This window comes from Boleophthalmus pectinirostris, unplaced genomic scaffold, assembly GCF_026225935.1.
Source record: "Boleophthalmus pectinirostris isolate CB_2022bp ecotype Guang Dong unplaced genomic scaffold, ASM2622593v1 HiC_scaffold_18, whole genome shotgun sequence".
Classification (NCBI taxonomy): domain Eukaryota; kingdom Metazoa; phylum Chordata; class Actinopteri; order Gobiiformes; family Gobiidae; genus Boleophthalmus; species Boleophthalmus pectinirostris.
The window spans coordinates 5,303,570-5,311,295 of NW_026571133.1; the positions used below are offsets into that span (position 1 = coordinate 5,303,570).

The 7,726-nt window shown below is 44.4% G+C and overlaps 1 protein-coding gene and 1 long non-coding RNA gene across 3 annotated transcripts in view; one reads left to right on the plus strand and one right to left on the minus strand.

Annotated features, from left to right (window-relative positions):
• The window catches only part of cacna1c (calcium channel, voltage-dependent, L type, alpha 1C subunit), a 667,856-nt gene that overhangs the window by 177,255 nt on the left and 482,875 nt on the right, over positions 1 to 7,726 (plus strand). The window lies entirely within an intron of this gene.
• LOC129408890 (uncharacterized) overlaps positions 1 to 7,726 on the minus strand; it is a 35,995-nt gene that overhangs the window by 17,362 nt on the left and 10,907 nt on the right. For both annotated transcript variants that reach the window (XR_008632133.1, XR_008632132.1), the window contains exon 2: positions 7,432 to 7,566. This is a non-coding gene — a long non-coding RNA (uncharacterized LOC129408890). The remainder of the gene's footprint in view (positions 1 to 7,431; positions 7,567 to 7,726) is intronic.

Consider the following 7,726-nt stretch of genomic DNA (forward strand, 5'->3'; position numbering starts at 1 on the left):
TAACATCTCCATGGCAACAAGCAGAGAGGTTACGCAGTGCATCTTGATCATTTTTTAAAGATGCACAAATCACTCCAAATCGAGCTCCTGGTGAATACACGATGACGGGAAACAAGTTAAAAGCTCTAAGAAGTACATTTTGCATAATAGGTCTGCTTTAAAAGTCTTTCATTAGGAGTTAAAAATGTGCGTACAACATTTTCATTGCATTGGAAACATCTCGGGCTCGGCGCAACGAGAAGCTGCGCGCGGCGTCCCTCAGTGCAGACGGCAGATTAAACAGTAATGCAGCAGAAGAGGATAATGGTGGTCATTCATTTAATAAGAGCTAATGGAGGAACGCTGTGTCAAACATAAGAGCTCTGAGCTGTTTGTATGAATACATCATGAGGACGTATAGGCCCCAGAGCCGAGGAAGAGAGAGAGAGGAAGAGGAAGAGAATATTCAAAGCTTATTCAAAATGAGAGAGAGAACTTATAATTTTAGTGCAGGGGTGTCAAACTCATTTTGGTCCGGGGGCCGTATCCAACCTACTTTGATCCCAAAGGGGCCGGATCAGAAAACTCATGTCATATAAACCCCAAAAATAACAATAAGTTCAAATATTTGTGCAGAGAAACACAAATCTATTACAGAAATCTTTTTTAATTGATGAACTCTTTCTTTTACAAAATATTATAATATTTTGAACAACCTGAAACTTTAAGGAAAATCCAATTTCAACACAGTGTTTTAACATTAACTTTTATGCAAATAGGAATAAGTCAAATTTTCTTGGAAAATTCTGCACTCTGTGTCTGCTTTTCTCACTTTTGACATTTTGTTGATGAGGGTGTCAAGGTCAACAGTTAAAACGATCGTCCTTTAAGAGCGTTTGGAAAGAGACAAGTCTTCATTTGTGCTGCTCTGGTGGGAGGGGCCACGTACAGAGACGCTGGAGATGCTGCTATGCTAATTGATGCAGAAATTACCAATAAAAATATTGGTAACAAAAATATTTGTATTATATTTTCTATTAAAAAATAGAAAATATAATAAAAATATTTTTGTAGAAAATCAGCCAAGGGCCAGATTAAAGGTCTTGAAGGGCCGGATCTGGCCCCTGGGCCGTATGTTTGACACCTGTGTTTTAGAGGGTATGGAAATTTCAAATTGTCTAAAGTACGAAACTACTCGTAAAAGTGTCTGTGTGTCTGTATGTGGTGTAAAACTCTGGAACAGACTGGATACACGTCTCAAGCAATGCCAAAATATCCATAAATTCAAGTTGTTATATAAACATATGGTTTGGTCACAGTATATGGAGAGTGGGTCATAATATTAGAACAATACTGCCTCTGTAGCGCTGGTTTATGTTTGTTGTTTTCTTACCATTGCTGGTTTGTTCTGTCCGTTACATTACTTGTATTTGTTGTTTCTTACCATTGTCTGGATCCTTAACTTTACCATTGTTGATGCACTTATGTTATACGACCAAACTATAACAGTGACTCTTGTCTGCACTTGTAAATAGTTCATATAGTTTAATTCAAAATGTCTGAAAAACGCAAAATAAGATCATTGTGTTAGATTATGAAGAGTAGGGGTGGGATTAAATAAGTTTTCTTCTTCCCACTCCTTTTTGGGCAAAATAGTAATAATAATTGATCCGATCTAACTTAGTATGAAACAGGAAATGTTGCAGTGACGCGATCTGATTGGTCAGAATTAGCCTCATCAAAACCTCATCTCTTTGATTTCTTAAGTGTAAACCCCGCCCACAGATGAGAACAGCCAATAGGAAACAGCCTCTGTCCTCCTCGCTCACATGATCGACTGCTTCTGCCTTGGCATCTTGGATTTTTGCTGTGAAATTTTTCACTGAGAATTTTACATTCTGATTTTCGACTTGTGATTTTTTGGGCTTGAAAATATCTGGTGGTGATTTTTTTGTTTATTTTGAACTGAAAGTAAACTTCAAATTTCAGCAACTAAAATTCAGAATTCAGAACATTTTTGCACTCGGCTCATTCACATTTTCTTTGCGTTTTGGTCGTTTTTAAGCAGCTTTTGTGCATTTTACTTAAACAAATAACAGTTCGTGCCTCTCTTCAGATCAGACTGGTCAAAAGTAGGGAGACGTGGGACATTTCTCGCGCTCTTAATCTGCAAAATGATTAAGTAAACGCGCTAACCGAGCGTTTCCGTCGAACGCAAAACATCGATCTGCGTGAAAAGACGATCAGATAAGGAGAAAAGACGCGGTAATCCGTGTTTTGCCGCGTCGTCACTTCGGGGGATCGTCTAACCGAATCACGCCGCTGTGGATAAGTGAAATGAAGTCGTGTAATCTCTTTAAGTTTATAGAGTCGGGTTCACAGGTGCATTATGGGAATGAATCTGCGCGGTGAGACGTTAGCACGGAGAGGACATGTGTCGTGGATTTGCGTAGGACGGAGCGCTGACGTCTCTGTTTCCATCTCGTTCTCTCCTCGTTCTGTTTCTTAGTTTTTCTCATCTTGCTCTCTCTCTCCATCCCTCTCTCTAGTTCTCTCTTACCTCTTTCCGTCTCTTCTCTCTCTCTTTCTCTCTCTGTCTTTTGTCTCACTCCCCTGTTTCTCTCTCTTCTGTCTCTCTGTCCTCTTCTCTCTCTCTCTCCATCCCACTTTCTAGTTCTCTCTTATCTCTTTCTGTCTCTTCTCTCTCTCTGTCTTTTGTCTCACTCCCCTGTTTCTCTCTCTTCTGTCTCTCTCCTCTTCTCTCTCTCTCTCCACTCCTCTTTCTAGTTCTCTCTTATCTCTTTCTGTCTCTTCTCTCTCTCTGTCTTTTGTCTCACTCCCCTGTTTCTCTCTCTTCTGTCTCTCTGTCCTCTTCTCTCTCTCTCATCCCACTCTAGTTCTCTCTATCCCTTCTCTCTGTCTCTCTCTCCTCTTCTCTCTCTCTCTCCATCCCACTTTCTCTCTTTCTCTCTCTAACCCTTGATCACTCTCCTCTACCTCTTGTACCTCTTTCTGTCTATCTATCCTCTTCTTTCTCTCGCTTTCTGTCTTTCTTTTACCCTCTCCCAAACCGTTCATCACCCTCACCCCTTCATCTCGCTCTCTCTCTCTCTCTCTCTCTCGATCCTTCCCTCGAGTTCTCTCTTACCTCTTTCTGTCTCTCTCTTCTGTTCTCTCTCTCTGTCTTTCGCTTCACTCATTTGTTTCTCGCTCTATCTTTTACTTTCTCTCCTTTTTCTACCCCCCCCCCCCTCTCTTTGTCTCCATCTCGTCCCTCCTCTCCCCCTCTCTCTCCTCTTTCTGTCGCTGTCTCTGCTCCTCTCTCTTCTTTCTCTCTCTCTCCCTCTCTCCTGTTCACTCAAGCCATTGGTCACTCTCCTCTCTCTCTCTCTTTCGCCTCACTCACTTGTTTCTCTCTCTCTCTCTCTCTCTTTGTCTCCATCTCTTTCCTGCTCTACCTCTCTCTCAACCTCTTTCTGTCTCTGTTTCTCTCTCTCCCTTTCTCTCTTTCATCCCTCACTCAATCTCTTGGTCACCCTCCTCTATCTACCTCTGTCTCACCTCTTTCTCTCTATCTCTACTTCTCTCTCTCTTTTCTCTCTCTCTTCCCCCTCTCTAGCCCTTGGTCATCCTCCTCTATCTCTCTCTCACCTCTCTCTCTCTCTCTCATCTTTCTCCCTTTTCTGTCTTTCTTTTACCCTCTCCCCCCTCTCTTCTCTCTATCCCTCTCTCCTATTCACTGTTCTCTCTCTCTTTCGCATCACTCACCTACTTTCTTTCCTCTTTCTATCCCTCTCTCCCCTCCTCTCTCTCTCTTTGTCTCCATCTCTTCCCTCCTCTACCTCTCCCTCACCTCTTTCTGCCTCTATCTCCTCTTCTTTCTCTCTCTCTTTCTATCCTTCTCTCTTTCTCTCTCGCTCTCTCTATTCCTCCCTTGCTCTAGCCCTTGGTCACCTTCCTCTACCTCTCTCTCACCTCTTTCTATCTTTCTCTCTGTCCCTCTCTCTCTTTCTTTCCCCTATTGTCATTCTTCTTCCACTCTCTCTCTTTCTCCTTCTCTCTCCGTCCCACTTTCTCGCTCTAGCCACTGCACACTCTTTTCCGTCTTCTGTTTCTCTTTCTCTTCCGCGTCTTTTCTCTCTTCTTTCTTTCTCTCCATCTCATCTCATCTCATCGTTTCTCTCTCTATCTCTTACTTTCTCTCCTCTTTCTATCCTCCCTCTCCACCCACTCTCTCTCTTTCTCTCTCTCACTCCCTCGCTCTCTGTCTCTCTGTCGCTGTCTCTGTCTTTCTTTTACCCTCTTTCCCTCTCTTCTCTCTCTATCCCTCTCTCCTATTCACTCAAACCACTGGTCACTCTCCTCTCTCCCTCTTTTGCCTCACTTACTTGTTTCTCTCTCTATCTCTTACTTTCTCTCCTCTTTCTATCCCACTCCCCCCCCTCTCTTCCTTTGTTTTCATCTCTTCCCTTCTCTACCTCCCTCTTTCTCTCTTTCTGTCTCTCTCTCTCTCTCTAGCCCTTGGGTCACCCTCCTCTAACCCTCTCTCTCTCTTACCTCTTTCTGTTTCTCTCTCCTCTTCTTTCTCGCTCTTTCGGTCTTTCTTTTACCCTCTCTCCCTCTCTTCTATTCACTCAAGCCCTTGGTCATCCTCTTCTCTTTCTCTCTGTCTCTCTCTCTTTTGCGTCACTCCCCTGTTTCTCTCTCTGTCTCTTAGTTTCTCTCCTCTTTCTATCCCTCTCTTCCCCCCTCTCTCTCTCTCTCTTTCTTTGTCTCCATCTCTTCCCTCCCTCTATCCTCTTTCAGTCTCTATCTCTGCTTCTTCCTCTCTCCGTCCCTCCCTCGCTCTTGCCCTTGGTCATCGTCCTCTACCCCTCTCTCTCCCCCTCTCCGTCTCTCGCTCTCTCTCTCTTTCGCCTCACTCACCTGTTTCTCTCTTACTTTCTCTCTTCTCTCTCTCACCTCTTTCTGTCGCTCTCTCATTCTCCCTTTCACACTTTCTGTCTGTCTCTTCTACCCTCTTTTCCTCTCTTCTCTCTATCCTTCCCTACTATTCACTTTAGCGCTCGGTCCCCCTCTTCTCTCTTTCTCTTTTTGCCTTCCTCACCTGTTTCTCCCTCTACCCCTTCCTTGGTCACCCTCTTTTTCACCTCTTTTTGTTTCTCTCTTTCCTCTTCTTTCTCTTTTCCTCATCTAACCCCCTATCTCCCTCTTTCACGCTTTCTGTCTTTCTTTTTTCTCTCTCTCCCTCTCACCCACCTTCACCACGCTCTCACCTCTTTCTGCCTCTCTTTCCTCTTCTTTCTCTCTCTCGGTCACAGTCCTTTCTCTCTCTCTCTCTCTCTCTCTTTCTCTCAGTCTCGCACTTTTACCTTACTTCTTTTCCTTCTGTCTGCTTCACACTTCTCTTTCCCTCTCCATCTTTCTCGCTCCATCCACTGCAAACTCTTTCCCCTACCCATTTTCTCTCGCTCTCTTTTACGTCTCTTCTCTTCTCTTCTCTCTTCTCGTGTGTTGTGTTTTGTCTTTGTTCTGTTCATCCTGAAGCGTGTGAAGCGGCACAGAGGAGGTGAAACGTGCTGACGGGGCTCACGTGGAGGAGACATTCAGCTTATTTGTAGCCTGTTCAGTTTCAATGGATTAGCGAAGGCTGCACTTTTTTCAGGACCATCATTTCCTCCACAAACAACAAAATCTCCGTCTTATTCTGCATAAAAAAAAACTGCTCACCCAGTCGTTTCCATCTGTTCAGACGTGTTCTGAAATGTCATTCTTCTATTAGTTTGTCCCTTCATATTTCAGTCTTTTTGTCAAACCTTCTCTCTCTGTTGATGCCGTTTTTGGGTTGAAGTTTTATATAGAGACTGCAGGGCTTAACGCTCAATTCAGATTTTTTTTTTTTGTGTGAAATCCGATGTTTTTGCGAGGTCGTTCACATTTCCAATTAAGTGCGACTTGTATGTGACTCCAGTGTGAACTTTAAACGGCCCGAAAGTGTCCCACATGTGACACTGGAGACACGACGACGTCAACCGCAGCGAGCGTCTCTGTGTTTACGGAAGTTGTCCAAACATGGACGCGAGCATTGAGCACCTGGAGATTTTAAAGTTCCTCTCGTACCGGAGCCAGAACATGAACAACTTACTTGTTTTAAGGAGGAGATTGAGAAGGAGAAGGACGAGGTTTTTGGTCGTGGTGTTTTGTGGGACAGCGGCAGCGACGTCCGTTGAAAGGAACGTGTGGATGTGGAGACGGAGCCAAGAGTGGTGGGATAGAAATGTGCTTCGCTTCAGTGACACAGAGTTCATTAACGATTTTCGTATGATGAGAAGAACATTTGTGTACATTTGTCGCTTGTTGATAACGTGTAGGTGGATGAATGCACTTTGGCCGTTCAGACTGAAGTCAAATGTCAAAAGATCAGATATGTATCGGTTTCAGGAGCACATATCCAAGTGTCCTGGGTCACATTTGAAAAGATCGGATCTGTGTCGTTCAGACTGTCATTAAAAGATCAGATACAGGTCACATAGGGGCCAAAAAAATCGGATTTGGGTCACTTCAGGCTGCAGTCTGAACGCAGCCTTAGTGAGTCTCACGTCACCAAGCCTCGGGGTTTCAAAATGGTCGCCCCTTTAAGTCAATGGGCCGAGCTCAATGGCGCGTGACTCCAGATTCGTCTTTAGCCCGGCGAGGTTCTTCCGGTGGCTCTGGGCCGATTGAGCATGTGCAGAAGTGCTCTTTTCTCCCGCGGGCACACGCAAATGCAACGAGCGTGTGCAACAAGCGCGGTCTTGTGTATCATGTGATCGCTTTAACCAATCAGAACGAGAGAAGTTAGAGCAGAGCGGAGCTGGAGCTAACGACTAAAAAGATGTTTTTAAGGCACGAGTTCATGAGGGAACTCGTGTCTAGAAGTTCAGTCGTGTCTAGAAGCGGCACATTGCACTCGCTTTTTCGGTTCGTTCCTCCGTTCCGTTCCTCGTCGGCGTGGAGCGATGAGTGCGGCTGTGGGTGTTTTTCGCCGCGCGGTCGCTGTCTGCTCCGTGTGTGTTTGCGTGCGCTGCGGGTGGTGCGGCTTTGTAGTTTACTGAAGTCGTACTGGGACACCAAACAAACAAAACAAAACAAAAACAAACAATGAAATGAAATGATAAAGCTCATTGTTGCGGTTACAGAGTGAGGAGCCACAAGATCCTGATGGGAACCGGACTCAGAAGGAGCCGGAAGAGCCTCTTGACACATTTGGAATTTTTTTTTATTTGGAATTCAGCGATATCCATTTATATATACGGTCTCTTTCTATATAATTCTTCATCCTCGTCTCTCGTTCTGTCCCCTCTCCCGTTTCTCTCTCCCTCTCTGTGTCTCCACCTCATCCTTTTCTCCTTTCCCCACTCTCCTCCTCTTCTCTCTCTCCGTCCTCCGTTGTTTCCCGACGTCTGTACATACCTGTATCTCTCCCCTTCATTGCTCTCGGTGTCTTGGGGGTCACCTTTACGCCTCGTTTGTACTCACACTTCGCCGACTGTGAGGTCGACAGCGGCGGCTTCACTGTAATGGCAGGATTTATGGCACAGTGTGGAGCTGGAAAAAAACAATATATTTTTTTTAAATCCACAATCAAAACACGACATTTTAAGACATAAAAATGGCGTAAATAAGAGCAAAATGAACAAAATTGTGTGCAGCAAGTAAAGATTCAAAGTTAAAAGTTGAAAACCAAGAATTAGTCAAATACTTAAAG